The sequence below is a fragment of the Salmo trutta genome, chromosome 12, assembly GCF_901001165.1.
Source record: "Salmo trutta chromosome 12, fSalTru1.1, whole genome shotgun sequence".
NCBI classification, from domain to species: Eukaryota; Metazoa; Chordata; class Actinopteri; order Salmoniformes; family Salmonidae; genus Salmo; species Salmo trutta.
Genome location: NC_042968.1, coordinates 45,282,473 through 45,298,978, shown reverse-complemented (window position 1 = coordinate 45,298,978; position 16,506 = coordinate 45,282,473).

The following is a 16,506-nucleotide window of genomic DNA, read 5'->3' as shown; positions in this document are numbered from 1 at the left end:
CAACAAGGTTATAGCTTCCAAAGAAGGCTCAACCAATTATTAAATCCAAGGGTTCATATACTTTTCCCACCCTGCACTGTGAATGTTTACACGGTGTGTTCAATAAAGACATGAAAACGTATAACTGTTTGTGTGTTATTAGTTTAAGCACACTGTGTGTCTATTGTTGTGACTTAGATGAAGGTCAGATCAAATTTTATGCAGAAATGCACATATTTTTTCTTCCCCCTGTATGTATGTATGTATGTATGTATGTATGTATGTATGTATGTATGTATGTATGTATGTATGTATGTATGTATGTATGTATGTATGTATGTATGTATGTATGTATGTATGTATATTATTGTACTGCTCTAGGGATGTAATTATTGTTTGGATAACCTTATTGACTATTACGTATTGATTTCTACCTGACATTGTTTCACTCTTTATGTGATGTGCAATGCAGAGAACAGCGAAAGAAGAATGATCATTTAATTACCATAGTGAATTATTGTAATGTTTGTTTATGTGTCAATTAATCCCATAAGGGATGGGTTGCCAATTGGCGATTTGACAAAATAAAAAAATTTAATAAAAAAAAGGAATGGTATTCATTCAACACCTCAAATATTTGTAGTTCCATTGTTAAGGCCATATTACAGCGTTATGTCAGTTGATAATGATTGAATCATCATCTAATGAACAAGGAACATGATGCCAGATCAAGCCGTTCTTATGCTAGTGTTATGAAGACAAGTGGCTGTGCATGCCTACTACAGTACAACAAACCAACATTTACAAAGACAAAAGCTTGATTCCTTCCTTTTTCCATGAAGTTGCTTTCCTTTGTGTATGTGAGAACATCGATAACAAGGTTGCAATGGGAATACACTAACTCCTATTACAATCAATACACCACAGTCAAGAAATCTGTGTAATTTCCTGCTACTCCTCCACACATGAAACACAACCGTGTTCCCTTCATTCAAGTCAGTGAAAGATGTTGTTTTTCCTGCAACCATAACATCAAAATGGCAGTTTACTTCTTCCCAGTGCCTTCCTGATTGCTTCAGTCTTTTATATATTTTTTTATTTTTTATTTAACCTTTATTTAACTAGGCATGTCAATTATTAAGAACACATTTCTCCTGTGGGGACGGGGGCTGGGATTAAAAAGAAAAATGTAGGACAAAACAGACATCACGACGAGAGAGACACCACAACATTACATAAAGAGAGACCTAAGACAACAACACAGCATGGCAGCAACACAACATGGCAGCAACACAACATGACAATAAAACAACATGACAACAACACATCGCAGCAACACAACATAACACAACATGGTATTAGCACAACATGACAACAACACAACATGACAACAACACTTCATGGTATTAGCACAACATGACAACAACACAACATGAAAACAACACAACGTGGCAACAACACAACGTGGCAACAACACAATGTGGCAGCAACACAACATGACAGCACAACATGGTATTAGTACAACATGACAACAACACAACCTGGCAACAACACAATGTGGCAGCAACACATGACAATAAAACAACATGACAACAACACAACATGGCAGCAACACAACATAACACAACATGTCAACAACACAACATGACAGCACAACATGGTATTAGTACAACATGACAACAACACAACATGACAACACAACATAGTGGCGGCATAAACATGGTATCAACATTTTTAGGCACAGGCAACAGCACAAATGGCAAAAAGGTAGAGACAGCAATAAATCACGCGAAGCAGCCACAAGTGTCAGAAAGAGTGACCATGATTGAGTCTTTGAATGTAGAGATGGCGATAAAGCTGTCCAGTTTTAGTGTTTTTTGCAGCTTGTTCCAGTCGCTAGCTGCAGCGAACTGAAAAGAGGAGCGACCCAGGGATGTGTGCTTTGGGGACCTTTAACAGAATGTGACTGGCAGAACGGGTGTTGTATGTGGAGGATGAGGGCTGCAGTAGATATCTCAGATAGGGGGGAGTGAGGCCTAAGAGGCTTTTATAAATAAGCATCAACCAGTGGGTCTTGTGTAGGGTATGAAGAGATGGACAGTTTACAGAGGAGTATAGAGTGCAGTGACGTGTCCTGTAAGGAGCATTAGTGGCAAATCTGGTGGCCGAATGGTAAAGAACATCTAGCCGCTTGAGAGCACCCTTACCTGCTGATCTATAGATTATGTCACTATAATCTAGCATGGGTAGGATGGTCATCTGAATCAGGGTTAGTTTGGCAGCTGGGGTGAAAAAGGGGCGATTACGATAGAGGAAACCAAGTCTAGATTTAACCTTAGCCTGCAGCTTGGACCTGTGCTGAGAGATGGACAGTGTTCTGTCTAGCCATTCTCTCAAGTACCTGTATGAGGTGACTACGTCAAGCTCTAAACCCTCAGAGGTAGTAATCATACCGAGACACCAATACTCCTTAGCTAACCCACAAGAATGGAATAGTCTACCGTATCAAAAGCTTTGGCCAAGTCAATAAAAATAGTCAAGGCGGTGGTGACAGAATTTAGGAACTTTAAGGTTGCAGTGACAAATCCATAACATGAGCGGAAACCAGATTGCATACCAGAGAGAATACTACAGACGTTGATTGAGTCGATGGAAAATGCTCCAGCTTCATGGGTGGCGTGATCTCCACAGCGAGTGGGAGCTTTGATCAGCGTAGTTATTTGATTAAAAATTGATCTGAGTCCCTCTGCATTCTGTGGAGAAATGTGGTGGATCACCTAGAGGGGAATAGATCACTGTAACAGAGTGAAGAGGAAGCTCTTGTCACATCAGCCACATCAGAGGAGAATAGATCACTGTAACAGGAAGCTCTTGTCACATCAGAGGAGAATAGATCACTGTAACAGGAAGCTCTTGTCACATCAGCCACATCAGAGGAGAATAGATCACTGTAACAGGAAGCTCTTGTCACATCAGAGGAGAATAGATCACTGTAACAGGAAGCTCTTGTCACATCAGAAGAGAATAGATCACTGTAACAGGAAGCTCTTGTCACATCAGAGGAGAATAGATCACTGTAACAGGAAGCTCTTGTCACATCAGAAGAGAATAGATCACTGTAACAGGAAGCTCTTGTCACATCAGAGGAGAATAGATCACTGTAACAGGAAGCTCTTGTCACATCAGAGGAGAATAGATCACTGTAACAGGAAGCTCTTGTCACATCAGAGGAGAATAGATCACTGTAACAGGAAGCTCTTGTCACATCAGAAGAGAATAGATCACTGTAACAGGAAGCTCTTGTCACATCAGAGGAGAATAGATCACTGTAACAGGAAGCTCTTGTCACATCAGAAGAGAATAGATCACTGTAACAGGAAGCTCTTGTCACATCAGAGGAGAATAGATCACTGTAACAGGAAGCTCTTGTCACATCAGAAGAGAATAGATCACTGTAACAGGAAGCTCTTGTCACATCAGAGGAGAATAGATCACTGTAACAGGAAGCTCTTGTCACATCAGAAGAGAATAGATCACTGTAACAGGAAGCTCTTGTCACATCAGAGGAGAATAGATCACTGTAACAGGAAGCTCTTGTCACATCAGCCACATCAGAGGAGAATAGATCACTGTAACAGGAAGCTCTTGTCACATCAGCCACATCAGAGGAGAATAGATCACTGTAACAGGAAGCTCTTGTCACATCATCCACATCAGAGGAGAATAGATCACTGTAACAGGAAGCTCTTGTCACATCAGCCACATCAGAGGAGAATAGATCACTGTAACAGGAAGCTCTTGTCACATCAGCCACATCAGAGGAGAATAGATCACTGTAACAGGAAGCTCTTGTCACATCAGAGGAGAATAGATCACTGTAATAGACATTTATAGGGGAAGCTCTTGTCACATCAGAGGAGAATAGATCACTGTAACAGGAAGCTCTTGTCACATCAGAGGAGAATAGATCACTGTAATAGACATTTATAGGGGAAGCTCTTGTCACATCAGAGGAGAATAGATCACTGTAACAGGAAGCTCTTGTCACATCAGCCACATCAGAGGGGAAATGGAGGCAAGCCAAAGAAGAAACATTCTGATTCATTACCCTTCTTATGGAGATCCTATCCAAACTGAGGTCCTGCAATGGCCTGTTTAAAATAATGAAGTTCTGTATCATCATGATACAACCAAGTTAAATAAAGGTTAAATAAAAACATGTAAAAAATAAATAAACATGCGCTTAGCACCATGTAGCTCTTACAAGACAAGATACTGCTAGCAAAAGTGCAAATAAAGAGTATTTGTAAATAAATGATGTGTACATGCTTTATATATAGCCTATGAAACCAAATGCATTTTCTTTTTATCACAGTTTTTAAGAAAACAAAAATATGGGTTCAGATAGGGTTGGTGTCCTCTACTTTTTAATTTATCTCTAAACCTCAGACATCATTCATTTTCCTTGTATTTGGGTCGGGGGGGTGCTAATAACACTGAGCTGAAAACAACACTAAGGTCCTGTTCAGTTCAAAGGCCTGCCACATATTGTACTTTGGCCTGGGAAGTCCTTTTGGGAGTCCAGTGATGAGACAGCTTTTTTTCATAGTTACTGTATCTGCTCTTTTCATGTTTAGCTTGCCATTTCTCTTTTTTTACCGTGGTCAAGTTTTTTCCAGTGGATCCCACTGCTTAGGAGCTTGAGTGTCTCAACATAAATAGATCATGAACTGAAATGCTACCGTTTACAGAGTAATGAATGTGAAGTGTAAATATAGTGTGATCTGCCCCTTGTCATAATTTATTACTGCACACACAGCCACACCTCCTCATCTGAAGGCCAACACACACCTCCTCATCTGTAGGCCAACACACACTGATCCACCTCCTCATCTGTAGGCCAACACACACCTCATCTGTAGACCAACGCACACCTCCTCATCTGTAGGCCAACACACACTGATCCACCTCCTCATCTGTAGGCCAACGCACACCTCATCTGTAGGTCAAAACACACTGATCCACCTCCTCATCTGTAGGACAACGCACACCTCATCTGTAGGTCAACACACACTGATCCACCTCCTCATCTGTAGGCCAACGCACACCTCATCAGTAGGCCAACACACACAGCCCCACCTCCTCATCTGCAGGCCAACACACACAGCCCCACCTCCTCATCAGTAGTCGAACACACACCTCCTCATCTAGGCCAACACACACCTCCTCATCTATAGGCCAACACACACAGCCTCATCTCCTCATCAGTAGGCCAACACACACAACCCCACCTCCTCATCAGTAGGCCAACAAACACAGCCCCACCTCCTCATTAGTAGGCCAACACACACAGCTCCACCTCCTCATCTGTAGGCCAACACACACCTCATCTGTAGGCCAACGCACACCTCCTCATCTGTAGGCCAACACACACTGATCCACCTCCTCATCTGTAGGCCAACGCACACCTCATCTGTAGGTCAACACACACTGATCCACCTCCTCATCTGTAGGACAACGCACACCTCATCTGTAGGTCAACACACACTGATCCACCTCCTCATCTGTAGGCCAACGCACACCTCATCTGTAGGTCAACACACACTGATCCACCTCCTCATCTGTAGGCCAACGCACACCTCATCAGTAGGCCAACACACACAGCCCCATCTCCTCATCTGCAGGCCAACACACACAGCCCCACCTCCTCATCAGTAGTCGAACACACACCTCCTCATCTAGGCCAACACACACCTCCTCATCTATAGGCCAACACACACAGCCCCACCTCCTCATCAGTAGGCCAACACACACAACCCCACCTCCTCATCAGTAGGCCAACAAACACAGCCCCACCTCCTCATTAGTAGGCCAACACACACAGCTCCACCTCCTCATCAGTAGGCCAACAAACACAGCCCCATCTCATCAGTAGGCCAACACACACAGCCCCATCTCATCAGTAGGCCAACACACACCTCCTCATCTGTAGGCCAACACACACAGCTCCACCTCCTCATCTGTAGGCCAACACACACCTCCTCATCTGTAGGCCAACATACACTGATCCACCTCCTCATCTGTAGGCCAACACACACCTTATCTGTAGGCCAACGCACACCTCCTCATCTGTAGGCCAACACACACTGATCCACCTCCTCATCTGTAGGCCAACGCACACCTCATCTGTAGGTCAACACACACTGATCCACCTCCTCATCTGTAGGACAACGCACACCTCATCTGTAGGTCAACACACACTGATCCACCTCCTCATCTGTAGGCCAACGCACACCTCATCAGTAGGCCAACACACACAGCCCCATCTCCTCATCTGCAGGCCAACACACACAGCCCCACCTCCTCATCAGTAGTCGAACACACACCTCCTCATCTAGGCCAACACACACCTCCTCATCTATAGGCCAACACACACAGCCCCACCTCCTCATAAGTAGGCCAACACACACAACCCCACCTCCTCATCAGTAGGCCAACAAACACAGCCCCACCTCCTCATTAGTAGGCCAACACACACAGCTCCACCTCCTCATCAGTAGGCCAACAAACACAGCCCAATCTCATCAGTAGGCCAACACACACAGCCCCATCTCATCAGTAGGCCAACACACACCTCCTCATCTGTAGGCCAACACACACAGCTCCACCTCCTCATCTGTAGGCCAACACACACCTCCTCATCTGTAGGCCAACATACACTGATCCACCTCCTCATCTGTAGGCCAACACACACCTTATCTGTAGGCCAACGCACACCTCCTCATCTGTAGGCCAACACACACTGATCCACCTCCTCATCTGTAGGCCAACGCACACCTCATCTGTAGGTCAACACACACTGATCCACCTCCTCATCTGTAGGACAACGCACACCTCATCTGTAGGTCAACACACACTGATCCACCTCCTCATCTGTAGGCCAACGCACACCTCATCAGTAGGCCAACACACACAGCCCTACCTCCTCATCTGCAGGCCAACACACACAGCCCCACCTCCTCATCAGTAGTCGAACACACACCTCCTCATATAGGCCAACACACACCTCCTCATTTATAGGCCAACACACACAGCCCCATCTCCTCATCAGAAGGCCAACACACACAGCCCCATCTCCTCATCAGTAGGCCAACAAACACAGCCCCACCTCCTCATTAGTAGGCCAACACACACAGCTCCACCTCCTCATCAGTAGGCCAACACACACCGCCCCATCTCCTCATCAGTAGGCCAACACACACCGCCCCACCTCCTCATTAGTAGGCTAACACACACAGCTCCACCTCCTCATCAGTAGGCCAACACACACCGCCCCATCTCCTCATCTGTAGGCCAACACACACAGCTCCACCTCCTCATCAGTAGGCCAACACACACCGCCCCATCTCATCAGTAGGCCAACACACACAGCTCCACCTCCTCATCAGTAGGCCAACAAACACAGCCCCATCTCATCTGTAGGCCAACACACACCTCCTCATCAGTAGGCCAACAAACACAGCCCCACCTCCTCATCTGTAGGCCAACACACACAGCTCCACCTCCTCATCAGTAGGCCAACACACACCGCCCCATCTCATCAGTAGGCCAACACACACCGCCCCATCTCATCAGTAGGCCAACACACACAGCTCCACCTCCTCATCAGTAGGCCAACACACACAACTCCACCTCCTCATCAGTAGGCCAACACACACAGCTCCACCTCCTCATCAGTAGGCCAACACACACGCCCCATCTCATCAGTAGGCCAACACACACAGCTCCACCTCCTCATCAGTAGGCCAACAAACACAGCCCCATCTCATCTGTAGGCCAACACACACCTCCTCATCAGTAGGCCAACAAACACAGCCCCACCTCCTCATCTGTAGGCCAACACACACAGCTCCACCTCCTCATCAGTAGGCCAACAAACACAGCCTCATCTCATCTGTAGGCCAACACACACCTCCTCATCAGTAGGCCAACAAACACAGCCCCACCTCCTCATCTGTAGGCCAACACACACAGCTCCACCTCCTCATCAGTAGGCCAACACACACCGCCCCATCTCATCAGTAGGCCAACACACACAGCCCCATCTCCTCATCAGTAGGCCAACACACACAGCTCCACCTCCTCATCAGTAGGCCAACACACACAGCCCCATCTCATCTGTAGGCCAACACACACCGCCCCATCTCCTCATCAGTAGGCCAACAAACACAGCCCCACCTCCTCATCTGTATACCAACAAACACAGCTCCACCTCCTCATCAGTAGGCCAACACACACCGCCCCATCTCATCAGTAGGCCAACACACACAGCCCCATCTCCTCATCAGTAGGCCAACAAACACAGCCCCACCTCCTCATCTGTAGGCCAACACACACAGCTCCACCTCCTCATCAGTAGGCCAACACACACCGCCCCATCTCATCAGTAGGCCAACACACACAGCCCCATCTCCTCATCAGTAGGCCAACACACACAGCTCCACCTCCTCATCTGTAGGCCAACACACACAGCTCCACCTCCTCATCAGTAGGCCAACACACACCGCCCCATCTCATCAGTAGGCCAACACACACAGCCCCATCTCCTCATCAGTAGGCCAACACACACAGCTCCACCTCCTCATCAGTAGGCCAACACACACAGCCCCATCTCATCTGTAGGCCAACACACACCGCCCCATCTCCTCATCAGTAGGCCAACAAACACAGCCCCACCTCCTCATCTGTAGGCCAACACACACAGCTCCACCTCCTCATCAGTAGGCAAACACACACAACCCCATCTCATCTGTAGGCAAACACACACCGCCCCATCTCCTCATCAGTAGGCCAACACACACCGCCCCATCTCCTCATCAGTAGGCCAACACACACAGCTCCACCTCCTCATCAGTAGGCCAACAAACACAGCTCCACCTCCTCATCAGTAGGCCAACAAACACAGCTCCACCTCCTCATCAGTAGGCCAACACACACAGCTCCACCTCCTCATCAGTAGGCCAACAAACATAGCCCCATCTCATCAGTAGGCCAACACACACAGCCCCATCTCATCAGTAGGCCAACACACACCTCCTCATCTGTAGGCCAACACACACAGCTCCACCTCCTCATCTGTAGGCCAACACACACCTCCTCATCTGTAGGCCAACACACACTGATCCACCTCCTCATCTGTAGGCCAACACACACCTTATCTGTAGGCCAACGCACACCTCCTCATCTGTAGGCCAACACACACTGATCCACCTCCTCATCTGTAGGCCAACGCACACCTCATCTGTAGGTCAACACACACTGATCCACCTCCTCATCTGTAGGCCAACGCACACCTCATCAGTAGGCCAACACACACAGCCCCACCTCCTCATCTGCAGGCCAACACACACAGCCCCACCTCCTCATCAGTAGTCGAACACACACCTCCTCATATAGGCCAACACACACCTCCTCATTTATAGGCCAACACACACAGCCCCTCCTCCTCATTAGTAGGCCAACACACACAGCTCCACCTCCTCATCAGTAGGCCAACAAACACAGCCCCACCTCCTCATTAGTAGGCCAACACACACAGCTCCACCTCCTCATCAGTAGGCCAACACACACCGCCCCATCTCCTCATCAGTAGGCCAACACACACCGCCCCACCTCCTCATTAGTAGGCCAACACACACAGCTCCACCTCCTCATCAGTAGGCCAACACACACCGCCCCATCTCCTCATCTGTAGGCCAACACACACAGCTCCACCTCCTCATCAGTAGGCCAACACACACCGCCCCATCTCCTCATCAGTAGGCCAACAAACACAGCCCCACCTCCTCATCTGTAGGCCAACACACAGAGCTCCACCTCCTCATCAGTATGCCAACACACACCGCCCCATCTCATCAGTAGGCCAACACACACAGCCCCATCTCCTCATCAGTAGGCCAACAAACACAGCCCCACCTCCTCATCTGTAGGCCAACACACACAGCTCCACCTCCTCATCAGTAGGCAAACACACACCGCCCCATCTCATCAGTAGGCCAACACACACAGCTCCACCTCCTCATCAGTAGGCCAACAAACACAGCCCCATCTCATCTGTAGGCCAACACACACCTCCTCATCAGTAGGCCAACAAACACAGCCCCACCTCCTCATCAGTAGGCCAACACACACAGCTCCACCTCCTCATCAGTAGGCAAACACACACCGCCCCATCTCATCAGTAGGCCAACACACACAGCCCCATCTCCTCATCAGTAGGCCAACACACACAGCTCCACCTCCTCATCAGTAGGCCAACACACACAGCCCCATGTCATCTGTAGGCCAACACACACCGCCCCATCTCCTCATCAGTAGGCCAACAAACACAGCCCCACCTCCTCATCTGTAGGCCAACACACACAGCTCCACCTCCTCATCAGTAGGCCAACACACACCGCCCCATCTCATCAGTAGGCCAACACACACAGCCCCATCTCCTCATCAGTAGGCCAACAAACACAGCTCCACCTCCTCATCAGTAGGCCAACAAACACAGCCCCACCTCTTCATCTGTAGGCCAACACACACAGCTCCACCTCCTCATCAGTAGGCCAACACACACCGCCCCATCTCATCAGTAGGCCAACACACACAGCCCCATCTCCTCATCAGTAGGCCAACACACACCGCCCCATCTCCTCATCAGTAGGCCAACAAACACAGCCCCACCTCCTCATCTGTAGGCCAACACACACAGCTCCACCTTCTCATCAGTAGGCAAACACACACAACCCCATCTCATCTGTAGGCAAACACACACCGCCCCATCTCCTCATCAGTAGGCCAACACACACCGCCCCATCTCCTCATCAGTAGGCCAACACACACACAGCTCCACCTAATCAGTAGGCCAACACACACCGCCACACTCATTGTCATTCTCATGCCTCTAGGTCATAACAGTATATTTTTTCAGGCCCTAGGCTCTTATCTATATTCACTATACCCTGTGGGTTCGTACTAAGTGAATTTATGGTCCTGATGAAACATTAAGCATCTGAACACTTCCCTCCAGTTCTGTCATGACAATCACTTGGATTGTTTTCAAGTGTTATGCCATTCTACATTGTTACAGTTACAGGCTGTTTTCAAGTGTTATGCCATTCTACATTGTTACAGTTAGAGACTGTTTTCAAGTGTTATGCCATTCTACATTGTTACAGTTACAGGCTGTTTTCAAGTGTTATGCCATTCTACATTGTTACAGTTACAGACTGTTTTCAAGTGTCATGCCATTCTACATTGTTACAGTTACAGACTGTTTTCAAGTGTTATGCCATTCTACACTATGTTACAGTTGCAGGCTGTTTTCAAGTGTTATTCCATTCTACATTGTTACAGTTACAGGCTGTTTTCAAGTGTTATGCCATTCTACATTGTTACAGTTCCAGGCTGTTTTCAAGTGTTATGACATTCTACATTGTGTTTCAGTTACAGTCTGTTTTCAAATGTTATGCCATTCTACATTGTTACAGTTACAGGCTGTTTTCAAGTGTTATGACATTCTATATTGTTACAGTTACAGACTGTTTTCAAGTGTTATGCCATTCTACATTGTGTTACAGTTACAGACTGTTTTCAAGTGTTATGCCATTCTACATTGATACAGTTACAGACTGTTTTCAAGTGTTATGCCATTCTACATTGTTACAGTTACAGACTGTTTTCAAGTGTTATGCCATTCTACATTGTGTTACAGTTACAGACTGTTTTCAAGTGTTATGCCATTCTACATTGATACAGTTACAGGCTGTTTTCAAGTGTTATGCCATTCTACATTGTGTTACAGTTACAGACTGTTTTTAAGTGTTATGCCATTCTACATTGATACAGTTACAGACTGTTTTCAAGTGTTATGCCATTCTACATTGTTACAGTTACAGACTGTTTTCAAGTGTTATGCCATTCTACATTGTGTTACAGTTACAGACTGTTTTCAAGTGTTATGACATTCTACATTGTGTTACAGTTACAGACTGGTTTCAAGTGTTATGCCATTCTACATTGTTACAGTTACAGACTGTTTTCAAGTGTTATGACATTCTACATTGTTACAGTTACAGACTGTTTTCAAGTGTTATGCCATTCTACATTGTGTTACAGTTACAGGCTGTTTTCAAGTGTTATGCCATTCTACATTGTTACAGTTACAGGCTGTTTTCAAGTGTTATGACATTCTACATTGTGTTTCAGTTACAGACTGTTTTCAAATGTTATGCCATTCTACATTGTGTTACAGTTACAGACTGTTTTCAAGTGTTATGCCATTCTACATTGTTACAGTTACAGGCTGTTTTCAAGTGTTATGCCATTCTACATTGTGTTACAGTTACAGGCTGTTTTCAAGTGTTATGCCATTCTACATTGTGTTACAGTTACGGACTGTTTTCAAGTGTTATGCCATTCTACATTGTTACAGTTACAGACTGTTTTCAAGTGTTATGCCATTCTACATTGTGTTACAGTTACAGACTGTTTTCAAGTGTTATGCCATTCTACATTGTTACAGTTACAGGCTGTTTTCAAGTGTTATGCCATTCTACATTGTTACAGTTACAGGCTGTTTTCAAGTGTTATGCCATTCGACATTGTGTTACAGTTACAGACTGTTTTCAAGTGTTATGCCATTCTACATTGTTACAGTTACAGGCTGTTTTCAAGTGTTATGCCATTCTACATTGATACAGTTACAGACTGTTTTCAAGTGTTATGCCATTCTACATTGTTACAGTTACAGACTGTTTTCAAGTGTTATACCATTCTACATTGTTACAGTTACAGGCTGTTTTCAAGTGTTATGCCATTCTACATTGTTAGAGTTACAGGCTGTTTTCAAGTGTTATGCCATTCTACATTGTCACAGTTACAGGCTGTTTTCAAGTGTTATGCCATTCTACATTGTCTTACAGTTACAGGCTGTTTTCAAGTGTTATGCCATTCTACATTGTGTTACAGTTACGGACTGTTTTCAAGTGTTATGCCATTCTACATTGTTACAGTTACAGGCTGTTTTCAAGTGTTATGCCATTCTACATTGTGTTACAGTTACAGACTGTTTTCAAGTGTTATGCCATTCTACATTGTGTTACAGTTACAGACTGTTTTCAAGTGTTATGCCATTCTACATTGTTACAGTTACAGACTGTTTTCAAGTGTTATGCCATTCTACATTGTTTCAGTTACAGACTGTTTTCAAGTGTTATGCCATTCTACATTGTTACAGTTACAGGCTGTTTTCAAGTGTTATGCCATTCTACATTGTTTCAGTTACAGACTGTTTTTAAGTGTTATGCCATTCTACATTGTGTTACAGTTACAGACTGTTTTCAAGTGTTATGACATTCTACATTGTGTTACAGTTACAGACTGGTTTCAAGTGTTATGCCATTCTACATTGTTACAGTTACAGGCTGTTTTCAAGTGTTATGCCATTCTACATTGTGTTACAGTTACAGACTGTTTTCAAGTGTTATGCCATTCTACATTGTTACAGTTACAGGCTGTTTTCAAGTGTTATGCCATTCTACATTGTGTTACAGTTACGGACTGTTTTCAAGTGTTATGCCATTCTACATTGTGTTACAGTTACAGACTGTTTTCAAGTGTTATGCCATTCTACATTGTTACAGTTACAGACTGTTTTCAAGTGTTATGCCATTCTACATTGTTTCAGTTACAGACTGTTTTCAAGTGTTATGCCATTCTACATTGTTACAGTTACAGGCTGTTTTCAAGTGTTATGCCATTCTACATTGTTTCAGTTACAGACTGTTTTTAAGTGTTATGCCATTCTACATTGTGTTACAGTTACAGACTGTTTTCAAGTGTTATGACATTCTACATTGTGTTACAGTTACAGACTGGTTTCAAGTGTTATGCCATTCTACATTGTTACAGTTACAGGCTGTTTTCAAGTGTTATGCCATTCTACATTGTGTTACAGTTACAGACTGTTTTCAAGTGTTATGCCATTCGACATTGTGTTACAGTTACAGACTGTTTTCAAGTGTTATGACATTCTACATTGTTACAGTTACAGACTGTTTTCAAGTGTTATGCCATTCGACATTGTGTTACAGTTAGAGACTGTTTTCAAGTGTTATGACATTCTACATTGTGTTACAGTTACAGACTGTTTTCAAGTGTTATGCCATTCGACATTGTGTTACAGTTACAGACTGTTTTCAAGTGTTATGCCATTCTACATTGTTACAGTTACAGACTGTTTTCAAGTGTTATGCCATTCTACACTATGTTACAGTTACAGACTGTTTTCAAGTGTTATGCCATTCTACATGATGTTACAGTTACAGGCTGTTTTCAAGTGTTATGCCATTCTACATTGTTACAGTTACAGACTGTTTTCAAGTGTTATGACATTCTACATTGTTAGAGTTACAGACTGTTTTCAAGTGTTATGCCATTCTACATTGTTACAGTTACAGGCTGTTTTCAAGTGTTATGCCATTCGACATTGTGTTACAGTTACAGACTGTTTTCAAGTGTTATGACATTCTACATTGTGTTACAGTTACAGACTGTTTTCAAGTGTTATGCCATTCTACATTGTTACAGTTAGACTGTTTTCAAGTGTTATGACATTCTACATTGTTACAGTTACAGACTGTTTTCAAGTGTTATGCCATTCTACATTGTTACAGTTACAGACTGTTTTCAAGTGTTATGCCATTCTACATTGTTACAGTTACAGACTGTTTTCAAGTGTTATGCCATTCTACATTGTTACAGTTACAGACTGTTTTCAAGTGTTATGACATTCTACATTGTTAGAGTTACAGACTGTTTTCAAGTGTTATGCCATTCTACATTGTTACAGTTACAGGCTGTTTTCAAGTGTTATGCCATTCGACATTGTGTTACAGTTACAGACTGTTTTCAAGTGTTATGACATTCTACATTGTGTTACAGTTACAGACTCTTTTCAAGTGTTATGCCATTCTACATTGTTACAGTTACAGACTGTTTTCAAGTGTTATGCCATTCTACATTGTTACAGTTACAGACTGGTTTCAAGTGTTATGCCATTCTATATTGTTACAGTTACAGACTGTTTTCAAGTGTTATGCCATTCTACATTGTTACAGTTACAGACTGTTTTCAAGTGTTATGCCATTCTACATTGTGTTACAGTTACAGACTGTTTTCAAGTGTTATGCCATTCTATATTGTTATAGTTACAGACTGTTTTCAAGTGTTATGCCATTCTATATTGTGTTAAAGTTGCAGACTGTTTTTTCTATCCTGATATTTCTTTCTTCATAAACTATGACTGTAAATACATCCCTGTTTTGACATTAGAAGGCCATGTCTATGCTTTGGCTCTCACATAGCGTAGAATGCAGTTTTTAAGAATAAAAACCTGATGGATATCAACACTCAATGATAACACATCGAATGGACCGGATGAACATAGATATACAGTAGACGTTAACAAATGGACATTTTTACAAGTATATTCACATACTGTTCATTCTGTCTATACACACCATTTACATACATGTATATTGTTTATATTCTGGACTGATTTTACTATGGGGTTTTGTACTGTGTTTAAATACTGTATTCTAGACTCAGGTCATTTTGCTATGGGGTTTTGTATTGTGTTTAAATACTGTATTCTGAACTCAGGTCATTTTGTTATGGGGTTTTGTACTGTGTTTAAATACTGTATTCTGAACTCAGGTAATTTTGCTATGGGGTTTTGTACTGTGTGTTTAAATACTGTATTCTAGGCTCAGGTAATTTTGCTATGGGGTTTTGTACTGTGTATTTAAATACTGTATTCTGACCTCAGGTCATTTTACTATGGGGTTTTGTACTGTGTGTTTAAATACTGTATACTGAACTCAGGTCATTTTATTATGGGGTTTTGTACTGTGTATTTAAATACTGTATACTGAACTCAGGTCATTTTGCTATGGGGTTTTGTACTGTGTTTAAATTCTGTATTCTGAACTCAGGTCATTTTGCTATGGGGTTTTGTACTGTATATTTAAATACTGTATTCTGAACTCAGGTCATTTTGCTATGGGGTTTTGTACTGTGTATTTAAATACTGTAATCTCGACATAGCTCACTCTAATATTTCTACTACTGTACATTACATTTTAGTTACACTGTTTTTACATACCGCATATGTATTAATATACTGGATTATTGACAAAGCTCACTAATATTTCTACTGCTGTAAATATCATTGTTAGTATATCTTGTGTAGTCTCATCCGGTGTATATATGTATAGATTGCTCTTGGATTACTGTTACAGTGCTATTTGGGTTGTTAATTGGATTACTGTTACAGTGTTAATTGGATTAATGTTACAGTGCTATTGGGTTATTAATTGGATTCTTACTGAACCCAAAAAAGTTTCATTTGATTCGATTTTGACGCTGCCGTTAAGAGATTTGGGGGGGTACATGTATGACTAAGAAGAGATACATAGA